Consider the following 24,193-nt stretch of genomic DNA (forward strand, 5'->3'; position numbering starts at 1 on the left):
TATTTTTGCTTGAGTCTTGTTTCTAAGAAAAGTAAAGAGCTGGCATTGTGGGAATCTTCTTTTTATGCTGTTGCATAAAAAGATCTTTTTAGAAAACAGATCTTAATAGGATGGATGTCTGAGTTTCAGTGCCAAAGTATCTTTTGGAAACTTGGAACACCAAGAGCTCTGCCTCCACTGCCTAAGGAGAGGGCCCCTCCCTCTCTGCCCTCACTTTGCTCCATGCTGCCTGGTTTCCAGCCGGGCCATCAAGTGCCCTGCTCATGTTTGATCCTGCTTGTGCCGCCACCCCCCACATACCTGGGGGCACTGGTAGCTCTTGGGTTATTGCTCTCCCCGGACTCCTTTCCCCTTCCTTGGTCTGTCTGGTGGTCCCCCAGACAGGCACAGCACTACTGAACTCAACGAGTAACTGGCAGTGTGACAACATCCAAGCTGGGGGCTGAGGCCCGGAGATAGTGCCTCGGCCATCCTCCCACACTGGGCTGAGACACAGCCTTTGGGATGCCAGGCCCATCTCTGACCCTGCCTGCTAGTCTTGGAGGAAGGGACTCCTGTCAAGAGAGACGTCTTCAGAGGGGAAACCAGGAGGTGGGACTTGAGGGTTGGCTAATGTAAGCTTCCACCACCACCATCAAGAGGTGAATCCACTGTCACTGGTTGCCCAGGGGTGTCCACATCTTTTTCCAGGAGCACCCACAGGAGGAAGGGAGTTTATTTAGGAACACTTTAAAGAAACCTTTCATGTCCTAGGGGCCTCTTTCATCAGAGCAAGAGAGTAGGTTGCAATGATTTAACATTTGTGTGGGGTCGACTCAGGTGCAAGGGAAGTTTTAGCCCAGGCACAAAGTTAGTTTCAAATACTAGATAGTAAATCCATTTTTCTTTATTTGCTTTTTTTGCACAGAAGCTGGTAATCTAGGACCTACATGTGAACAGCTTTATACGAGTATTTTTGTACTCAGGTTTCTTGGGTTGGTACGATACATTATATTTAAGTTCCTTGAACACTGACGATCCCCCTAATGTGGATGATGACTGAAGCTTTGTAAATTCAGGGATGTTTGTGTGAATAAAGTTATTTGATGGTGCCGAGGGAGGGAGGGAGGAAGGGAGGAAGGGAGGGAAGGAGGGAGGAAGGGAGGGGAAGGAAGGAAAGGAAAGGAAAGGGAAGGAAAGGAAAGGAAAGGAAAGGAAAGGAAAGGAAAGGAAAGGAAAGGAAAAGAAGGGAAGGGAAAGGAAAGGAGGGAGGGAGGGAAGGAAAGGAAGGAAGGAAAAAGAAGAAAAGAAAAGAAAAGAAAAGAAAAGAAAAGAAAAGAAAAGAAAAGAAAAGAAGAATTACTCTACTATTTCGATTTCCAATCCATGTATCAGTTGGTACAATATGCACAAATTACGGTAAAGGCTGAAATTACCAGGTCTAATCTGTAATAATTTGGTTGTGTGCTTCTGTTTTGTTTTTTATAATGATATTGCCAATAACGTGGTCAGCTCTGTATGGCTTATTTTCTTTTTTTCAACACTTAATTTTTTATTGAAATAGAATTGACATACAATGTTAGTTTCAGATGTATTACATATTGATTTGACAATTCTATACACTACTCAATGCTCACCACGATAAGTGTAGTCACCACCTGCCACCATGTATTACTACAACACTATTGACGATATTCCCCATGCTGTACTTTTCATCTTTGTGACTTAGTTACTTTATAACTGCAAGTTAAAGTTTGTACCTCTTAATCTATTTTGCCTATACCCCCATCCACTTCCCTTCTAGCAACCACCAGTTTGTTCTCTGTATTTAAGAGTCTGTTTGGTTTTTTGTTCATTCATTTGTTTTGTTTTTTAGATTCCACATGGGAGTGAAATCATATTTTCATGTATGTAAAATGGACGCTAAAGAACTGAATACTTTTAGAAGAGGCACATAAAGGAGAAAAATATATAGAAAAAATAAAACATGTAAAATAGAAAGGAAACTGGCCTGGGGTTCTGTTTACAATCTAAAAGGCTTTCAGGTTCAAATTTAGTCTCTATTAATTTAGGTCAGCTTTACTCAACTACATTTTAATAAGCTGGTAGATAATTTTTAAAGTATGTCTTTTTCCTCCTTACCTTCAAATCAAAAAGTCAGGATGAAAACAATTGAATATCAATGTAATCTTGCCATAAAAGACAGAGTTCATGCTTCCACTTTAAATATCAATTCAAAAAAGAAATAATAAAACATTAAAGACATCTAGGTAACAGAGTTTTTTGAAGCATTAAATGAAGAGGTGATTCCGCACAGTTTGGGCCTTCTGGCACACTTTAACTAGATTTCTTACCACATTCTCACTTCAGTATTATGCTAGATAATATAGGATGTAAATTTGCTACTTATTAAAACCATTTTCATTTTGAAAGTTTTATCATTTTTCTTGGGGAAAGAAATGTGAATCAGTCATAGCAAATGGATAGAGAGAAAACATAAGTATTCATTCAATCCCCACATATTTATTGTCAGTCTTTGCAGTTTTGCCTGCCTGAGGCCCTGGGAATAGGATTGTGAGCAAAGCACACAAAAGGGTTTGGCCTCTGACCTCCTCATTTACTAAGTGGACAGCATTAGGCAGGTTAGTTAACCTCTCTTAACATACTAGTTTCCTCATTTATGAAATGTTCCATATAAGGTCTTAAGAATTAGAAATAAAGGGGCACCTGGGTGGCTCAGCGGTTAAGCGTCTGCCTTCGGCTCGGGGCGTGATTCTGGCATTGTGGGATCGCACCCCACATCAGGCTCTTCCGCTATGAGCCTGCTTCTTCCTCTCCCACTCCCCCTGCTTGTGTTCCCTCTCTCGCTGGCTGTCTATCTCTGTCAAATAAATAAATAAAATCTTAAAAAAAAAAAAAAAAGAATTAGAAATAAAGGGTGCCTGGATGGCTCAGTCAGTTGAGCATCTGCCTTTGGCTCAGGTCATGATCTCGGGGGTCCTGGGATCGAGTCCTGTGTCAGGCTCCCTGCTCCTCCCTCTGCTCCTCCTCCCACTCATTCTCTCAGTCTCTCACTAGCTCTCTTTCTCTCTCAAATAATAAAGAAAATATTTTTTTAAAAAGAATTAAAAATAAAATAAAAGAAAGTCTAAAACAGTACCTGGCCCATCTTATATACTTAATAAATGATAATTGTGATTTGTGGTTATGTCATTAGTTGCTGCTAATGGAATAAACAGCTTAGTGTCCCACAAACCACAGAGGGTATAAGTGAAGATCATTTTTAAGAGGCAGGATTATTATATTAATTTGAATTATGTCTCAATAAATAAGTACTTCCAGCTTCATTTCTTGTGTGCTTAATATCCCAGAATCCTAGGGATATCAAGAACAGGTATAATTGATTCACTGATTTATAGATTCACTGAGACACAGCACAATTTCTACAGATTTTTTCCCCCCAGATTGGCAAACAGATTCTAAGCTTCATATGGAAATCTAAAGGACTGAAAATAGCCAATTTTAATGTAAAGGAGAACAGAGTTAGAGAATTTACTCTAACAGATCTGGTCATTATAAAGGAGGAATAATCAAGACAGAGATGCTGGAGTAAAGACAGGCAAATGGGCCAGGTAAATGGATGGAATAGTCCTGTTCACATATATTATACACCTTATTTATGAAAAGTCTGGTTCTTCAGAGCACTGAAGGAAAGGACAATCTTTTCAATGGGTACTGAATAAATTAGGTGGCAATGTGGGGAAATAAAACAAAATTTGCCCCTATTTCACAGCTTTCAAAAATAATAAATTCCAGGTAGATTGTACCTGGAGTGTAGAAGGTAAAACAATAGAGCTTCTCTAAGATAATCTAATAATATCTTCATGATGTGGAAGTGAGAAAGTTTTCTTTAATAATATACAAAAATTACTAACCGTAAGGGGAAATATTTAAAAATGGACTGTAACCAAATTAAGGATTTCTGTTTACCAAAGATACCAAAATGATGATCAAAATCATCAGTGAATCATCATTAGTGATTGGGAGGAAAACATATATACCACATTTAATGAGTTAACATTTATTGACTGCTTACTTATGTACCATCCACTCTATGCCAGATGTTCAACAGTATGTGGGGGTCTGTGTCTGTGTGTCTGTGTGTGTCCCTGTGTGTCCCTGTGTGTGTCTGTGTGTCTGTGTGTGCTTGTCTGTGTCTGTGTGTGTGTCTGTGTGTCTGTATGTGCGTGTCTGTGTGTCTGTGTGTCCCTGTGTGTCCCTGTGCGTGTCTGTGTGTCTGTGTGTGCTTGTCTGTGTGTGTCTGTGTGTGTCTCTGTGTCTGTGTGTGTGCATCTGTGTGTCTGTGTGTGCTTGTCTGTGTGTGTCTCTGTGTGTGTCTATGTGCGTATGTCTGTGTGTGTGTGCATGTCTGTGCGTGTGTCTGTGTCTGCATGTGTCTGTGTCAGTTTGTATGTCTTGTCTGTGTGTCTGTGTGTGTGTCTGTTTTGTTTCCAAAGCAGCACCTAGTTCATAGATCCTCAAAAACTACTTGATAAACAAAATAAATGAGTTTAAAATTAGTAAAACACATGTAGAAATAAAAAGACTAGAGGAGTGGCAGAACCATGGATTCAGATGAAATTATTCATGAAAAGTTGATAATGTGTTTCATGCTGGGGGGAGAAAAACAACATAAGAAAAGACAAAACATAGGGGCGCCTGGGTGGCTCAGTCGGTTAAGTATCTCCTTTGGCTCGAGTCATGATTTCGGGGTCCTGGGATCAAGCCCCGTGTCAGGCTCCCTGCTCAGCAGAGAGTCTGTTTCTCCCTTTCTCTCTCCCTCTGCCTCTCCCCTGCTCATGCTCTCTCTCTCTCTGTCAAATAAATAAAATCTAAAGAAAAGAAAAGAAAAGAAAAGAAAAGAAAAGAAAAGAAAAGAAAAGAAAGAAAAGAAAAGAAAAGACAAGACAAACCCAACAGATCAGAGACTGTGGAGGAATTAAGTGACTAAAAGTCACAATTCTGGCAGTAGCGATAAAAGCATCCAGTCAACAGTTCTTCAACTGGAGGTCTCTGTATTAATTTCCCCAGAAACTATGCAAGGAAAAACTATGAATGTTTAATTTTCCCAATCCAATATAATCTGATGAAATTCACACACAGAGATAAATATAAATTACTGAAACAATTCCTTATAATTATATACCCCTGAAACGTCACTTTCAAGAAGAAGAAAAAAGGAGATATTGATACCAGGAGATCAATTTGAAAAAGGCAAGCAACACAACCGCATTTGTGCTCTTACGTCACACTATGAACACTGTGCTGGGGTAGCAGTACATCATTCGGTCACCAATCCTAAATGCATTAATTGTGGGCAGGTGATGTCGTATGTATGATTCCTGATGGAAAGATGAAGAATTACACAAACACTTGCCTCTGTCTGGGATGAGATCACTCAAGCATGTACCTGCAAAGGAAATCAGCTCGCCTCCTGGAATGGGCAAAGCAGTAATGATCACACCAAACAATGCTGTCACCCACAAAATAACAGCATCGCTCCACCAGCCTTCAAATGGTCTTTTCTCATATGAGGTAGGAAGGAGAACGTTTTATAGGTACATATTTTCTAATAAAACATATCATAAACCACATACAAAGTGTTGTAATACTTGAAGGAAGTGTTGTACACCCAGGACTTGCAAAAGTAAAGATTCCAGGTGATGATGTACAAGTCATTAAAAACAGTGATTATAAAAAGAGATCTCGGGGCGCCTGGGTGGCTCAGTCGTTAAGTGTCTGCCTTCGGCCCAGGGCGTGATCTCAGGGTCCTGGGATCGAACCCCACATTGGGCTCCCTGCTCCGCTGGGAGGCTGCTTCTTCCTCTCCCACTCCCCTGCTTGTGTTCTCTCTCTCACTGTCTGTCAAATAAATAAATAAAATCATATATATATATACATATGTATATACATGTGTGTGTGTGTGTGTGTATAGATATAGATATAGATATAGATATATAGATATAGATATAGATATAGATATAGATATAGATATAGATATAGATATAGATATATCTTATTTACAGCGCATGCTATTTTAAAGATAGTCTCCCAGGCCTCATGATAATCAGTTTCTGAAGTCTTAACATAAATTAAGCAATTATAATATTGACCTTTTTTCCCCTTTATTTGAGAGTATCTTGGGTATTCACTCAAATTAGTAAGAAAAAACTACACTTGCGTGGACAAATCAAAATATTTTTGAGTTAGGACAACTGACCTTTGACTCTGTACGTCTACGACATCAGGGACATATTCTCTAGGCTTATTCTTTGGGCTAAAAAAATACCTTTTACTTCATTATGATATTATAGGAGTTTTTAACATACCTGATGAGATAGGATCTAGTAAAAGTTATCATGAAGTTTATTAGCTTCATGTGTAGCAGAAAATACAAACTGTTCAATAGTACAATTCTTCTAGAGGTTTCCATAGCATTACCCCAGTATCTGTAATGAACAATTCTTGTGTGACACTAACCGCTCGCCCACCAGAGCCACCAACTCCACTGTGTGAGATGAACGAAACCCCTGACCCACCAACTGCTGTAGTAGGCTTCTTAAGCAAGCCAGACCAGTCAGAGCTCCTGTGCAGAATTTTTAGAATATAAATTAAGGGAAAAGGAATATTCCTTCTTGAGTGTCAAATCTTACTCCCTGAGTCCCCAGGGTTTGAAAGCAGTTCTGTCTGACTCCAAAACTCCACACATGCCATCTGTACTATGCTTTAGTGATGCAGAAGACAGACACACACACAGACACACACACACACACACACACACACACACACACACGGTTTCTATTTGAACTTATTGGTCCTTTCTGAAATACACATCTGATCCTACCATCCTGCTTAGAAATCTTCAATACAGGGATACCTCGGTGGCTCAGTAGGTTAAGCATCTGACTCTTGGTTTAGGCTCAGGTCATGATCTCAGGGTCGTGGGATCGAGCCCCAAGTCAGGCTCCATGCTCAGACAGGATTCTGCTGGAGACTCTCTCTCTTCCCTTCCCACTCCCCCTGCCCCCTCAATTCTCCCTTTAAAATAATAAATCATTAAAAAAAAATCTTCAATACATCTTTACTGACTCAAAAACCCTTCAACTAAACCATATGACATTATACTACAATAAAAAGCATCAGTACAATATAAATCTAGTCACTAGACACAGTGTCTAAATCAGCTGACATTGCTTTTTTCATAGCACAGCTTTCGCAATAAAGGAAGCAGTGAATTAATTTGCATTCTGGTGCAATCTCTTTCTATCATCACGTATTTGTAACTAATCATACACAGACCAACATTTTATACTGCACTCTACATAAACTGGGTCAGATTTTTGTGTGTGTGAAGGCCACACAGTAAATATTTTAGGGTTTGTGGGCCATAAGGTCTCTGTTACAACTATTAAACCTCTGTCTTTGTAGCATGAAAGCATCCACAGACTGCTTAAATGACTGGTTATAGCCATGCTCCAATAAAACTGTATTTACAAAAACAGGCTTCAGGCAAGAATTGGCCCATAGACCATCCTTTGCTCACCACTCTTCTGTGGATAAAATCTCCATTCATCGGGATCGGAGGAATAACTTTCTATAAAAATATCTGGCATCAACTTTCACATATTACTTTACTCAGACACCCAGATTTATACCCATTGTAATGTTCATGTAATGTCTTGAATACATTAAGCACTTTCTTTTCTTTGTCTCCCTTATATCTGTCCTTTTCCCGGGCACAGTTACACAACCTCTGGTCTTGGTCTGTCCTCTATACTATCTTGATTTTTCCTCCACAATGTAACTTCTAAGCCTTCTCAGATTCCTAGACTCTAAAGTCCTTGATTCAAAATTACCCCCACACCTAAGAATTTCATAGCATTTATACATAACTTTTTAAATGTATTCTTCATATTACATTTTAATTCACTGAATATAAAGCTTTATTCCCCAGTAGATTTTACACATATCAAGACACTGATTTTAACTTATTTATCCACATCACCTTGTGAATCCAGAAAATCTTGTAAAGTCACTTAAACTCAATTGGTACTCAATAAATATTTCCTGAATCTGTTGCTGAAGATTAAATCATAGTGTTAGAGAATTCTTGTTTTTCTATATAAAAATTCTCCTTTACAAGCGCAAGTCATCTCGATTTTTAAAAAAAGGACTTACAATTTTAGCAGAGTGCTTTTGGGTTTCTCTTTCCTAGTCTCATGAAATAAAAATGAAGTAATGAACAACATTTGCTGAAATTTTATACAACCACCTGGGGTTTTCCCAACTCAAGTTCAATATCACATGTATCAAAGCCAACTATTTTAATTAGGAGCCCCCACAGTTCCTGTTTCAATATTGTATGACATTCACTGCAGAAAGTCTGTGTGAGGCAAGTAAAACACACAAAAATAACAATGGAGAAAATTTAAGGTCGAAGAAATTACATAATATAGTTGTATTTATTTATTTTCTAATTTCACAAAACAGAAATTTTGAAGGCTCACTAAAGTAAGCCTACTCTTTATAAAATAGATTTCAGGCCAAAAAACACTAGTTTCTGAGATGTAAAAAACAGAGCATTTGAGGTTTTTAGGTCAGTCTTTACATTGTAATCTTTCAGTTAGAGAGTATTAATAATAGTTTGTCGTTCAATATTTGTAACGAAGCTGAGAAGCTGGGATCGTGACCACTACTACTTCACAGATAAGGAAAATTAAATAATTTGCCAGTGCTAATTCCTTAGGTGAGTACTGAAATCACGACCACACTTAGATCCTTCTCCCCATGTTTTATATTCTAAACTAGTTTCTAAGTGCGAGATCAGAACCAGCTACGTTAGGATTATCTGGGAACTCACTGTAATCACCAGATCTTGGGCCCTATCTCAGACATACCGAATCAAGGACTCTGGAGTAGAGCTCAGCAATCTGTTTAACAAATTCTCCTGCTTATTCTGGTGCGTGCTAAGTTTTGAGACCCACTGTTCAAAACCACTTACACTAACAGCTAAAATAGTATCTATAATTCCAAGTTGCCAAATCAAGATGCTAATTCAAAAGGAAACTTAGAAAAACAGACATTCAAGCTTAATTCTTCTTCACAAAATGAACACTCTGTGGAAAATAAATAACTATAAGATTAAAGAATTTCCTAACACTTGTTTTACAACACCTCATTTTCTTTTTTTTCTTTTTTTTTTTTTTTTAAAGATTTTATTTATTCATTTGACAGAGAGAGAGAGACAGCCAGAGAGAGAGGGAACACAAGCAGGGGGAGTGGGAGAGGAAGAAGCAGGCTCCCAGCAGAGGAGCCTGATGTGGGGCTCGATCCCATAACGCCAGGATCACGCCCTGAGCCGAAGGCAGACGCTTAACGACTGAGCCACCCAGGCGCCCCTACAACACCTCATTTTCTATTACATACTGCGTAGAACACAGGCACTGTATTCTAGTTAAAAAAAGAAAAACAAGTTGGCTGAGAGAGGTATAGGTTAAAATTCTTAGTCACATATATTTGAGAAACTCAATGAGCAATTCCAGGGTACCATTTACACACACACATACACCCACACAGAATTTGCTGTAAATAATTCTTTAGGAGTTCTGTCATCAGTTCTCCATTATACTTTAAAAAAAAAAATAACTCACACATCCTTAATGTATTTGACCAAAAAAAAAAAAGGGGGGGGCTGGCACATTTACATAAGTCCTCAGTTAAATATCTGTCAAGTGAATGAATAAAACAAAGGAACAACTGAAGACTTGTTTGTGAGAATCACTAGATAAACAATGCCTTCTAATAAAATTTTCTGACCTAGATTTCAAAAGAAACTAAAGTAATTTAAGTTTTTGAGAATTTAAAAATAATTTTTAAAATTATACTTTATCAGAAATGACATGAATGCAAGAATTTATTCACATGTTACTATGAATGAGAGTTCTATTTCTTTCAGACAAAATTTGTTGCAGGTTTCAAGGCAAAGGAAGTTATCAGGGATAAAGAACAGTATTACATAATGATAAAGAGGTCAATAGTCCAAGAAGACATAATAATCCTTAACGTATATGAGCGTAACAGAGTATCAAAATATGTGAGGCAAAACTAACAGAATTGGGGGGGGGGAAGCAAAAAACAAAAAACAAATGAATTCACTATCATAGAGACTTCAACACACCTCTATCAGAAATGGACACATTTCACAGGCAACAGATCAGTAAGGACAAAGGTGAACTCAACATCATTAATCAGGTAAGTATAATTGATGTCGACAGACTACTTTATCCAATAACATCAGAATATACATTCTTCTCAAGCTCACAGGGAACATTCACATGTAATAAGGACTATTAAACAAAACATACAAAAAATTCTTAATACTCAACAATAAGAAAACAAATAACCTGATTAAGAAATGGGCCAGGTTTTAGAACTGTTTGTCCATTGTGGGTTGTGTGGAGTCAGCTTGCGGGTCTGGGAGACCTGAAAATTGAGAGCTTCTTCGCTTCCCAGCAGCTGCACCCAGTGGCCTCATGGCTGTCTCCATGCCACAAAATGACTACTTTGAGTTGCACCAGAAGTGCTATGGCTATCGTTTAGATTACCATAAGAAAAAGAGAAAGAAGGAAGGTCAAGAAGTTCATGAATGTTCAAAAAAGGCAAAAAAGATGAAAGCTAAACTCTACCATAAACAGTGCCATGCCAGGAAAACACAAATGAAAAAGACTCAGTATACATGAAAAGATAAACACCAAACAAAAGAAAGATGGAGTCTCCACAAGGAGCAGCCCCTGCATATCTATGGACAGTAGGAACAGAGCTAAAGTACTTTCCAATATGATTAAACAAAAACAAAAAGAGAAAGTGGGAAAATGAGAAATTCCTTTGCTCAAAGTTCATGCCCAGGGAGAAACAGAAATGTTAAAAGTCATTCAAACAGGAAGGAGAAAGAAGAAAGCATGGAAGAGGATGGTTACTAGCGTCTGCTTTATTGGAGATGGCTTCGCTCGAAAACGACCCAAATATGAGAGATTCATTAGGACAATGGGCTTATGAGTCAAAAGATCCATGCAACACAGCCTGAATTGATAGTCACCTCTTGCCTGCCAATATTTGGTGGAAAAAAGAATCCCTTATCCCAACTATATACAACTTTGGGAGTTATTACCAAAGATACTGTCATTGAGACACACGTGAGTGAGTTGAGCCTGTGACACAAGAAGACAAGGTTATTTGGGGAAAATATACCCAGGTTACTAACAATCTTGAAAACAATGGACTTATAAATGCAGTCTTGCTGGTTTGACAGCAGTTTCAGACAAATAACTCCTTATAATTACTGAAGACTACACGCTTATCAGGAAAACCACCATTACCGTTGTGGTTCTGAATACCACCAAACAGCCTAACATATCTGCAGTCATCAAAAGAACTATTTATCCTATTGTAAAAAGCATTAAAATAGCCCAATTAAAAAGAGAGAGAGAGAGGAAGAAGAAGAAGAAGAAAAAAGAAATGAGCCAAACGCTTGAACAGACACCTCACCAAAGAAAATACAAAGGTGGCAAAAAAATAAGCATATGAAAAGATGCTCCGTACATATGTCATCAGGGAAATGCAAATTAAAACAATGAAATGTTACCAGATGCCTATGAAAATGGGCAAAATCCAGAAACTAATAACACCAAATCCTAGCAAGGATGTACAGTAACAGAAATTCGCATTCATTAACAGTGGGAATGCAAAACCGTACAGCCAGTTTAAAAGACTCTTTGGTAATTTCTTACAAAACTGAACACATTCATACGATCCGAAATCATGCTCCTTGGTATTTAGCCAAAGGAGATGAAAATTTATGTCCAGACAGAAACCTGCACATGGATGTCAAAAGCAACTTTATTCACAATTACCAAAACTTGGGAGCAACCAAATGTCCTTCTGGAGGTGAATAAACTTTGGTATACCAAACACTGGAATATTCAGCACTAAAAAGAAATGATCTATCAAGCTATAAAAAGACAAGGAGGAAACTTAAGTGCATATTATTAACTGAAAGAAGCCAATTTGAAAAGGCTGCATACTGTATGATTCCAACTATATGACATTCTAGAAAAAGCAATACTACGGAGACAGTAAAAGGTTAGCAATTGCCAGGGATTTGGTGGGGAGATGGGAAGAATGAATAGGCAGAGCGGAGGGTTTTTAGGACAATGAAGGTACACTCTATTAATGGTGGATAGATGTCATTATACATTTGTCCACACGCATAGAATGTATAACACCAACAGTGAACGCTAATGCAAAATATGGGTACTTTTGTATGTCATTTAAGTCCATCAATTGTAACAGATACCATGAGATGAATTCTAGAGAATGAAGTAGGGTTCATCTTGCACATAGGGAAGAATCTATTGATACAGAGGCTCATACAAAGCAGAGCTTGACATATCATAGATGCATTACAATAGAAGAGAGGTAAAAGACACAAAATTACTTGAAAATTAAAAATTTCAATCTGTTACACAAATGATATAGTCATTAGTTTATTGATTTTGATGTCAGGTAAAAATAAGTTAAAAGAGAATTATTAATATTTCCTGAAACAATAAGAGCCAGCCATGTTTGTAAATACATTTATTTATTAAGACTGACCTGATTTTTTAAAAATTCAAACTTTTCAGCACTGATCTCTAAGGCTATTTATTCGAAACCTTACTTGTAACTTCATCGGAATTTTGAAAGTTCCATATAATGCAACTAGCAATTTGGATTCTGCTCATTAGATTCACAATTTTCTCTAAATTTATGAAATGGACTTATAAAATCATATGATTATGAAATTCGTAGTAAGCATAAATCAATATAGGATACTGCCAAAACTTATTTTGAAATGTCGTATAAATGAAATCCCAGTAGTAGAAGGGATTAAAATGGTTGTGTCCTTACTCTCCCCAGAGATAATAATTGTAAGTATTGTATAAAATTATATAAAGTTAATTCTAAAATACAAACTGAAAAATTTCCAAAGCAGAAACAATCAGAGGAAAGCATAATACACAGGCAAACCTGCAACAGAGAGTGGTAAGAACAGTGAGTTTGTGGCTTTTTGATCTCAGAAAATTGACAATCTCCCTTACCCTTTGTCTATGTTTGCAGAAAATGACACAATTATAGCCTTACTGGCAAAGGGAAGAAGAGATTAGAATTCGCAAGAAAATTTAAAGATGAAATCCTAGAAATCCTAACAGCAAAGCTTCACAGGTACAGGGGAGACAGTAGGAAGTATGGCAAAATGCAGGTAGAGATCAGAGAAAAAAACTATGCTCAAAAACCAGAGCTATGTAGACCCAATCTTCAAAGCTGAGTTTTCTCCTAACAGTAAATTTTTTAACCATACATAATTTAAACAGCAGAAGGCACAAAGCTTTAAGTCCTTGTGGACTTGAAGTTTCAGAAGAGAGAGCCTGAAATTGACAGAGCACAGATAAATAGAGAAGGAATGCACAAAAAAGCAAAAGTGGAAAGCCATGAAAACAGAGCAGAGATAAGAGTAGTTGCATATGGTGCAAGAGATAAAGTTTACAGTTTGAAACCAGATAAATTAACTACTTATTAAAACAAGAAACAAAAATCTTCACATGAACATGACAGAATCCAGAGTCACTAAAATGTAATATCAATAATATTCAGTTTTCAATCAAAAATTGTTAGACATGCAGAAAAAATGTAGTGTGGTCATTATGGACTAAAAAATAACCAATAGAAAATTACTCCAAGAGGGTCAAGATGTTGGATGTATCAGACCAAGATTTTATAGCACCTATCAAAGATATATTCAATGAACTAAAGGAAAATCATTCAATAAATTGAAGAACATTATGGTATCAATGAATGTACAGATGGATAATCTCAAGAGTAAAATGGGAACTCTAAAATAAATAACCGAAGTGAAATAAGTCAAGCAGAGAAAGACAATTATCATATAGTTTCACTCATTTATAGAACATAAGAAATAGCAGGGGGATCGGTAGGAGAAGGAAGGAAAGAATGAAGGGGGGATAAACAGAAAGGGGAATGAACCACAAGAGACTAGGACTCTGGGAAAAAAACTGAGGGCTTCAGAGGGGAGGGGGGTGGGGGATTGGGATAGGCCGGTGATGGGTATTAAGGAAGGCACATATTGCATGGAGCACTGGGTGTTATATGCAAATAATGAATCTGGAACACTACATCAAAAACTAAGGATGTACAGCATGGTGACTAACATAACATAATAAAAAATTATCATTAAAAGTAATAATAAATAAATAAATAAATAAATAAATAAATAAATAAAATAACCAAACAGTAATTTGGAGACTGAAATCTACAATAATTAAAATTAAAAAATAAGATGCTACATGGGCTTAACAATAGTTTGGATATCGCCAAAAAAGAAAGAGTAAATATGAAAATAAATCAGTAATCAACTCAAGAATCATAAAAATAAATGGTTGACAAATATTAACACATTAGAAACTTGTAACACAAATATGAAACAATCCAATATTGATATAAATGGAATCCCAGAAAAAGAGGAAGGATAAAATACTCAAAAAAATAAATGACTGAAAACCCTAAGTTTGGTAAAAAAAAAAAAAAATGTAAGGATCTAGAAAATTTAATAGATACACCATAGCCAAAATGTTATAAGCCAAAGACAAAGATAAAATCTTGTAAGCAAACAAAAATTATTCATTTAATAAAGACAAACATTGATATGAATAAAAATAGATACCCGAAATGATTGAAGGTGTTGAAATTATAATTTTCAAAGTGTTGAATAAAAACAAACAAAAAAATTCTATACCCAGCGAAGCTGTCTTTCAAAACTGAAAGGGAAATAAAGGAACATTTAAATTGAAAAAAGAGGAAGAATCATTTCCCAGCAGACTTTTACTATAAGAAATACTTTAAAAAAAAAAATTCTAAAGGAATATATTAGAAAGACTGAAGAAATAAAACCAGCTAGGAATTCAGATGGATTAAAAAGATAAATACGTTTTTAAAAATTATATATATATACACACACACACACACACACGATTTTACATATCTCATTTATATATTTTAAATTATATATGCAATGTATATATGCGTGTGGACTTTTTTCCTCTTAATCCTTCTAAAAGACATAAGACAGAACAAAGCAAAAGTAACAATATTGTTTTGATAGTCTTATAATTCTGTAAAGACTCAGAGAGGAGGCTGTTTTTTCAAATACCCAATTTTCAACAACAAAAAATCACAAGACATAGAAAACACAGGAATAGGAATATAAGTAAATATGCCAACAAACTCTTTCAAAAATTTGAAGAGAACACTTCCCACCTCGCCCTATGAGGCCAGTAGTTCCCTGATAGCAAAGATAAACACAAAGACACTAAAAATAGATATATTAAAAAACTCCTACAGACCAATATCCTCAATAAAGATGCAAAAATCCTCATCAAAATACTAGCAAGCACAATGCAGCAGGAAAGAAAAAAATGTACACCATGACCAAGCAGGATTTATTCCTATAATACAAGGATGGTTTAACATGTAAAAATTGATTCAATCAGTGTAACCCACCTCATTAACAGAATGAAAGAAAATAACCATATAATCATCTCGATTGATGCAGAAAAAGCACTTAAAAAAAACCCAATGCCCTTTCATGATAAAAGCAGTCAACAAAGTAGGAAAAAAAAGAAACTACCTAACATAATAAAGGCCAAATATGAAAAGCCCACAGTTAACATCATACGCAGGGGTGAAAGACTGAAAGCTTTCCCTCAGAGGAACAAAACAAGGAGGATTGCTTTCACTATTGCTATTTCCCATATTATTGGGAGTTCTTAGAGGAATTAGGCAAGGAAAAGAAATAAAAGACATCCAAATTGTAAAGAAAAGGTAGTAAAGTAACCTCTGCAGACAACATAATCTTAAACGTAGGAAACATGAAAGCTTCCACAGGAAAAAAAAAAAAAAAAAAAAAAAAAAAACTCTTAGAATACAGAAATTAAGCAAAATTGTGGAACACAAACCAGCATGTAAAACCAGTTGTGTTTTCACACTAATGTTGAATAATCCAAAGGCATTTTAAAAAAGTATTCTATTTTTTTTTATTTTTTTAAGATTTCATTTATTTATTTGACAGAGAGAGCACAGCAGGGGGAACAGCAGGCAGAGGGAGAGAGAGAAGCAGGCTCCCGACTGAGCAGGGAGCCCAATGCCATAAAATATTTCTGAAAGAATTAATGAGATTATATCCCTGTTCATTTATCAGAAGACTTAATATTGTGAAAAAGTCAATAATTACTAAAGGAATCTATACAATGTAATCGCTACCAAAATCCCAATAATTTTCTTACAAAAATAAGTAAATCCATCCTAAAATTAATGTGCATCTCAAGGGATCCTAAACAACCAAAACAATCTTGAAAAATAAGAACAAAATTGGAGGACTCATACTTGATATCAAAATTTACCAAAATAGTGTGGTAAGCCACAATAACCAAAACAATATAACAGTGTCATAAAGACAGACATAAAGACCAATAGAATAGAATAGAGAGCACAGAAATAAACCCTCACGTTTGTGGTCAAATTTTGACAAGAATATCAAAGTCTTCTCAATAAATGGGGCTGGAAAAACTAGACAGCCATCTGCAAAACAACGGAAGTGGACATTTACCTTACTTATAAACTCAAACTAAATCAAAGCTATAAAACTCTCATGAGAAAACCTAGGGGAAAGACCCCATGTCTGCATTTGGCAACAATTTCTTGGAAATGACACCAAAAGCAAAGATGACAACAACAAAAAATAAATACACTGGACTACATCAAAATTAAAGCTTTTGTGCATCAGTGGACACTACCAACAAAATGAAAAGTCAACCCACAGAATTTGAGAAAAATATTTGCAAATCATATTCTGATAAGAGATTAAAATCCAGAATATATAAAGAACTCCTACAACTCAACAACAAAATAAAAACCCAATTCAAGATGGACAAGGACTTGAAAAGACATGCAAATTACCAATAAGCACATAAAAAGATGGTCAATGTCACTATCCTTAGAGAAATGCAAAATCAAAACCATAAAACCACCTTACATGCATAAGATGACCACTATCAAAAATAAAAAAATTAGTGCTGTGAAAGAACAAGGAACATGTTACCTACATAAAATTTCATGTTACATTTACTTTACACAGAGGAAATTTTTTAAAAATTATTTTAGCAGGATACAAATTCAAGTTTTCATTAATTTTTTTTAAAAAAAGCATTAACTCTATTCAAATTCAATATTTAATATCTTCCAATGTTTCACTTTTCTCTTACCATAATTACATAAAGAAATCATAAAGACTGTTTAATCTTAAACATCATATATATAATTACCCCTCAAATCCCCTCTAATTTACCCAGGGTATTACTATATTATAGTTTCCTACGGACTCAATGATGTGACAATGATTGAGAAGCAGAGCTATATTTAAGCCTCCTTACCCAGTTATTGGCCAGTTAATTTAGTTGTAAGAATATATGAAGGGAGCAGAAATATAGCACTCTGTCTCAAAAAGTAGTATCTGTAATAGAGCGAACTTTGTGAAGATACTTTCATTTAAAAAGCAGTTTTGCTTATTCTATAATGTAAAATCAGATAAGCCTGCTAGGGTCGGAGGGGATAAAAGAAATGTACAAGCGGTCTGTTAGCAGGTAATGGGCTTGTCAGATGTAAACGACAACCACATGTATGCAAATGATGCAAGGTTTTCCAGTCAGATTCTTACTCCTTCATTACCAGGGTCTGGAAAACAAAAAGTGTCATATGCTCAAAATGTAAATGATTCCTATATTTGAATATTCACAATTGGAAATGCCTGGCAAGATGTTCAAAGCTATGCTGCCTTGAGATTTGAAACACTTCTCTTGCACTATTTTTTTTTAAAAAAACCTGTGCTATATGTAACCAGAGATTGAATCAGTAATAGAGCATGAGTAACTAACAGTCATAATGTATAAAACTATCTATTCACCTGTGTTATCCACAGAAAGCTGACCCTCAGATTTAGACATTCCCTGAGAGAGCAGATAATCTGGTTCTAGTTCTTAACCTCCTCACATTCGCATTTACTTGAGGGGATTCATGTTGTGCCATTTCTTCCCTGTGCTTTCCCACCGGAGTTCAGTATCAGGATTGTAATGCCTTGTACACTTTGTTAAGGATGATTGTGAATTACCATACTTTGACCTTTACACTGTTCTACAGCAACCCTCATCAGCAATTGTCATTATCAGTTATTTTTTTTTCATTATCAGTTATTTATAGCATCGCTGGTCTGTAACAGAAAGGCCAATCTAAGTTCTGAATATGTAAAGGAGGTAGATGATGGAGGAAGTATTTAAAAATGTAAACAAACACCACCACAGCATTTGGTGGCTGATTCTGTTTTTCTAATGATAGGAGTAAAGAATGTTACAATGGGAATCTACACTAAGGCAACTGTCAGTGAAATGGAAATGATATCAAGCTTCGGCAGTTAAGTACTGGTAAAAGGGAATTCTTTTTTGATTTGAATATGAACGCTGAATAAGTCTAGTACAGGATACTGTAGGACCAGATATTTCCATCACCTAAAAAGCTTATCATGTCTTTTCATTTTAGACAAGGGCTTTGAAATAGGCTGATTCTATTGACTACAACTATTGGGTGTTCATATGTATATGTTCTAGAAGTTTTGTTGATAAAAAGTTGAAGTACTGAATTTAAGAATTTAAAATAATTTTGTAACAAAATAACAATAATTTAATTTTTAAAATCTACATTTTCTAATTAACTCAATAAAAGCCTTCCCAGAGTACTATTTTGAGTTCATGACATCCTAGCCAACAGTATGACTGTGTTCGGTTAGAAAACTTTGTATTTAATTTAAAAGAGACTGAGAAGTAATCCCTGGCAGGAAATTTAGATCTCTAAAGAGAATATGAGAAAATTTAATTTTAAACCTAGTGATTTCCCCAAAGAAATTCCAGCTCAAGACATTTTTCTCTTTCTTCTTTTTTTTACGAGAAACTTCATACATCTCATGTAAAATATATCCAAAGTGAATAAAAGTAATATATTTGTGCATAAGAGTTAAGGATATAACACAGAAGGAAATAATTCATAAAAGCACTACAATTCTATCTATAGCAGCTTAGAAAACTAATTTTATCCTCAAGATTTTTTATTGTCACCAATCTCCTTTGGCTTTGCCTTCAGCTTTCTTTTTTAAGGACTCTTCTCCTTTGGTCCAAATATTAAATGTTTCATTTTTGTTGTTTTTTCATCATTGATGGTATCCCTTTTTCTCATAGTCACCCGATATGAGATAAACCCTATTCTAGCTGTTGACTACAATAGTCAAATTGGTCAATGCCTTTCCCTTTGAGATGCTACAGTACTATGAAGGAGGTAGACAAGTAAATTAATATGGATGGTATTCTGGGACATGTGCTGTAATAGAAATAATACCCAGAGAAGAAATATTTGAATCAGACTAGGGAAAGGGACCAGGGAAAGTTTCCTAGGAGAGCTGACTTCCAGCTCAGTTTCAAAGGTTAGGTAATTATTCGGTGAAAGTAGGATCTGTGAACTTCTGACGTTCAGTTCCATTTGGCTAATGTAAGACACTAGCAGGAGACTGGAGGGTGGGAGGAAAAATCATCCAGGGTATTTATTCCCACGACCCCAACTCCTTCGCTCTCTGTATCACCAAAGAGCTGCGCTCCTTTAAGGGTTTTTCTCTTTTGGGGCAATGCCTCGTTTACAGGTCCAGCTTTCCCTAGATTTGTACAACCTAACCTCCTTCCTTTGTCCCTTTGAGTTTAGAGATTATGATAATGGCTTCATTTTGGCTGGTCTCTGGGTGCATCACCAGCCCTGCCCATGTCCAGAATGAGTTCATCATGACATCATAGAGGCCAACTGCATACCTGGCGGTAACAAATGGCATAGAATCTGTTTTTCCTATTGCACTGTGAGCCCTTTAAGGGTAAAGATGGGTCTTTTCTGTCAGGCACCTCAGGTTTTAATACAATGTTTGGAACAAAAGGGTTCAGCGAATGTAAATTTCCAAATTCAAAGGAAAAAAAAGATGCAATTCAATCTACAGTAAAAATTATTTTGCATTAGGAATATTATTAAATCAAGTACAGCTAAACTAAGAAAGCAGTGCAAGAGACTTACAATGGAGTAAGGCTGGTTTTGTTTTAGAACATTAAAAGAATGATATTACACTTTGTAATCTGGGTTTTGAGTTTATATTGCAAATCAAAATTAGGAAAGACAAATAAATTGGAAATTACAGGGCTTAAGGTCTTCCTAGTACCATAATTCTAAATTTAATAGGTTTTATCTAATTGTTAAAGGAACCAGAATCTCTTTTGTTCTTGCTTGCCAACTGAATTTCATCTGACAGAAGAGATGTGTGCAGTTTCAATTAATTTTTAGAGAATACATGGCAATCAGAGTAGAACTCGGACTTGCTCTAATGTGGTGATTTTGACTTTCTAATTAGAACCTCCAAAGAACAGGAACCAATACTTATTGATTTATAGTACCTCTTATTTTCTCTGCTTACTCACTTCTCTTATTTACTCTGCATCTTATAAAAGAAAACAAGGTATTTTTTACCAAAATGTATCTACTTATATTTCTGATCATATTTATTTTTGGTCATATTTATGTCTCTTAAATTGAAACTTATTATATGTGGGATTCTCTACAGTATATCCATGTAGTACTATGTCAGACTCTATACAATATTTCATGGATTTTATTGTTGAAGTCATTCAGTATTTTCAAACTAGTGCTATGAATCATGTCAAGATTATGGAACCACTGAAGTAGAAGGCAATGAATTTAATCATTACATGTACATTCTTTGTCAGAGATTGTTGGCAGAATAGTGGAAGAGTTTCATAAAAATTTACTGTATTGTTAACTCCAATTCAAGATTTCTTTAAACAAAAGCAATGCTTACCAAATTCTCAATAATCAAAGAAAAACTGGCAGTGTGATTTACATTTTCTTGCCTATATCAACATCACATTACATATGAACAAACTAAACCTAAAACTTCAAGAAAGAAAAAAAGTTCACTTATGACACTGTAACCTAGGTCACAAAGGTGGCAAGCACAAGAATTCATGTTGAAATTGAAGGTCTTCATAATACAAATTAATAGAAATGATATTACATATTTTCTAACATAAATCAACATGCAGCTTAATTTGGATATAATTGGTAGCATTATATACAGTGTCTACCAATCTATAAAAAGAATTTCAAGAATGTTTTGTTGATATTAATGAATTTAAATTTGCTTTTTAGGATCCTGAGTTTACCCTGCCCCATATTTACAACTAGATATCACCCATATCCAAGTCAATAAACCAGAGAGTGATCCTAAGACTGGCTGAACAAACTCCACAAATAAATAAAGAGAAGCAGCTGCATCTGAAAGGCTCAGAAGGTCAGAAAGGCAGAGACAGCTGCCCGCCGCAGGGAGGGAGCTGCACAAGTAGACAGGGCAGAGAAATGGGCCTTTGCACCAGAGGGCTCCCATGGGGTAGACTAATCCTCATAACATGTGGCTTTAAAAACCAGAGGGGCTGAATTCATCAAGTTTGTAAAACCAGTGGGACTTGGAACCTGGAGCTTTGGAGGTCCCCTGACTCGGCAATGGGTGAGCCAAGAGGACAAGGAATAGTAAGTTGCAGCCCTTAAAGAGACAGCAGCTTCTGTGGAAGGCAAATTTAAAAGCAGTTTACACAATACTAGGGGTAAGTGAGAGACATATTTGTTCACGTTCATTTTGGACCATGTTGGGGGATATCTTTGAAAACAAGGATACTGGCAGGCACCATTTTCCTCCTCTGGCTCTCAGCATAAACACAGAGATACCTGGAGGAATTTGGGCTGCATAGACACTTGTAGCCTCAGCCCAGGGCTCAGAGCAAATTTTTTTAAAGCTGTCTGCACAGCCCACCCAGCCATGTGAGACAGAGCTGGCTCCATGAGCCCTATGCAGCCTCCAAACAAAGCCCAGCTGCATACCACCTGCCACTTTCACAAACCAAGCCCAGCAATGCCTAATCATCAATGCATGCTGAGCCTAGGCTTGCACCCATAGTCACCCCTCTATGCAGTCCCCAGCCACCACAGCACATTGGGATCCAGCATCAAACTGGTGGCCCTATGCAAATTTTGCTAACATTACCACCTCACTTCCAAGTAGCCAGCAGACACACACCCCCACCACCCCCAGAGCTTGGCCTGCCTGTGTCCCACTAACACCACAAAGAGCAAACACAGCTGACAGGCAGAGAGAGTCAGCATAGTCAAAAGGAAAAGTGACTCAGACATAATAGCAGGACATAAACAACACACATAGGATACTCTCCTGAAGTGCCACGTTGTGGTGACAGGGGACACTGCACTGCGGAGCGCTCCAGGACCTCCTCTTCATAAAGTCACTACTTCCAAGAGCAGAAGACATAGCTGACTTTCTTAACACATAGAAACAGACACAGAGAGGCAGACAAAGTTAGGAGACAGAAATTTGTCCCTTGGTTGATTGAATTTAAATAAAAATATAATAATAATTTTTTTTTAAATTTATCCCAAATGAAAGATAGGAGAAGGCCATGGCCAGAGATCTAAGTAAAGCAGATATAAGTAACATGCCTGATAGAGAATTTAAAGCAATAATCACAAGGATACTCACTGGACTTAGGAAAACAGTGGAAGACATGAGTTCAACCCTTAACACAGAGATGAGGAATAACACAGCAGAGATAAAAGGCTTAATAAACAAAATGGGAAACATGGTTGATGAAATGAGTAGTAGGATTAAAGAAGCAGAAGAATAAATTAGTGACCTAGAAGACAGAATAATGGAAAGTAATCAAGCCAAACAAGAGAACAAAGAATTATGCAAAATGGGAATAGACTTAGGGAATGCAGGGACTCCATCAAACATAATAACATTCACCTTAGAGGAGTCTAAGAAGAAGAAGAAAGAGAAAAGGGGGCAGAGAATTTATTTGAAGAATTAATAGCTGAAAACTTCCTTAATCTGGAGAAGGAAACAGATATCCACATCCAGGAGGCATAAGGAACTCCCATCAAAATCACCAAAGAAGGCCAAACTAAGACATAATGTAATCAACCCTGCAAAATATAGTGATCAAGAAAAAAAATTCTTAAAAGCAGCAAAAGAAGTCAGTAACCTCCAAGGGAAAACCCATGAGGCTAGTAGGAGATTTTTCACCAGAAACTCTGTAGGCCACAACAACGTGGCATGATACAAAGTTTGGAATGGGAAAAATCTGCAGCCAAGAATACTCTAGGCAGCAAGGCTATCATTCAAAATAGAAAGAAAGATAAAGAGTTTCCCAAACAAAAACTAAAGGAGTTTGTGATCACTAAACCAGACCTGGAAGAAATATTAAAGGGGACTCTTTGAGTGGAAAGGAGAGATCAAATGTTTTAGTATAAAGGCAGGAAACACAAGAGCAGTAAAAATGAGTATTTCTGTAAAAAAAAAAAAAAAATCAGTCAAGAAACTCATGAAAAAGGATATAAAATATAATAATATAAAATGGCAATAAATACATGCCTATCAATAATTACTTTGAACATAAATAGACTAAACACTCTAATCAAAATACATAGGGTGAAAGAACAGTTTTTTAAAAAAAGAACCATCTATATGCTGCCCACAAGAGACTCATTTTAGACCTAAGCACCTGTAGATTAAAAGGGAAGGGATGGAGAAAATGTTTCATGCAAATAGATATCAAAAGAATGCTGAAGTAGCAGTCAGACAAAATAAACTTTAAAACAAAGACTGCAATGAGACAAACAAGGACACTATATCATGATAAAGAGGCCAATCCAACAAGAAGAGGTAACAATTGTAAATATTTATGCACCTAACTCAGGAGCACCCAGATACATAAAACAGTTAATAATGTAAAGGACCTACTTGATAATAATACAATAGTAGGGGAATTTAACACCAAATTTACATCAATGGACAGATCATCTAAATAAAAATCAACAAGGAAACAAT

The 24,193-nt window shown here is 36.2% G+C and overlaps 1 protein-coding gene and 1 pseudogene across 1 annotated transcript in view; one reads left to right on the top strand and one right to left on the bottom strand.

Annotated features, from left to right (window-relative positions):
* Positions 1-24,193, bottom strand: part of MALRD1 (MAM and LDL receptor class A domain containing 1) — a 731,799-nt gene that overhangs the window by 432,260 nt on the left and 275,346 nt on the right. The window lies entirely within an intron of this gene.
* LOC113241354 (ribosome biogenesis protein NSA2 homolog) lies at positions 10,584-11,344 on the top strand (annotated as a pseudogene).

Source organism: Ursus arctos, unplaced genomic scaffold, assembly GCF_023065955.2.
Source record: "Ursus arctos isolate Adak ecotype North America unplaced genomic scaffold, UrsArc2.0 scaffold_30, whole genome shotgun sequence".
NCBI classification, from domain to species: domain Eukaryota; kingdom Metazoa; phylum Chordata; class Mammalia; order Carnivora; family Ursidae; genus Ursus; species Ursus arctos.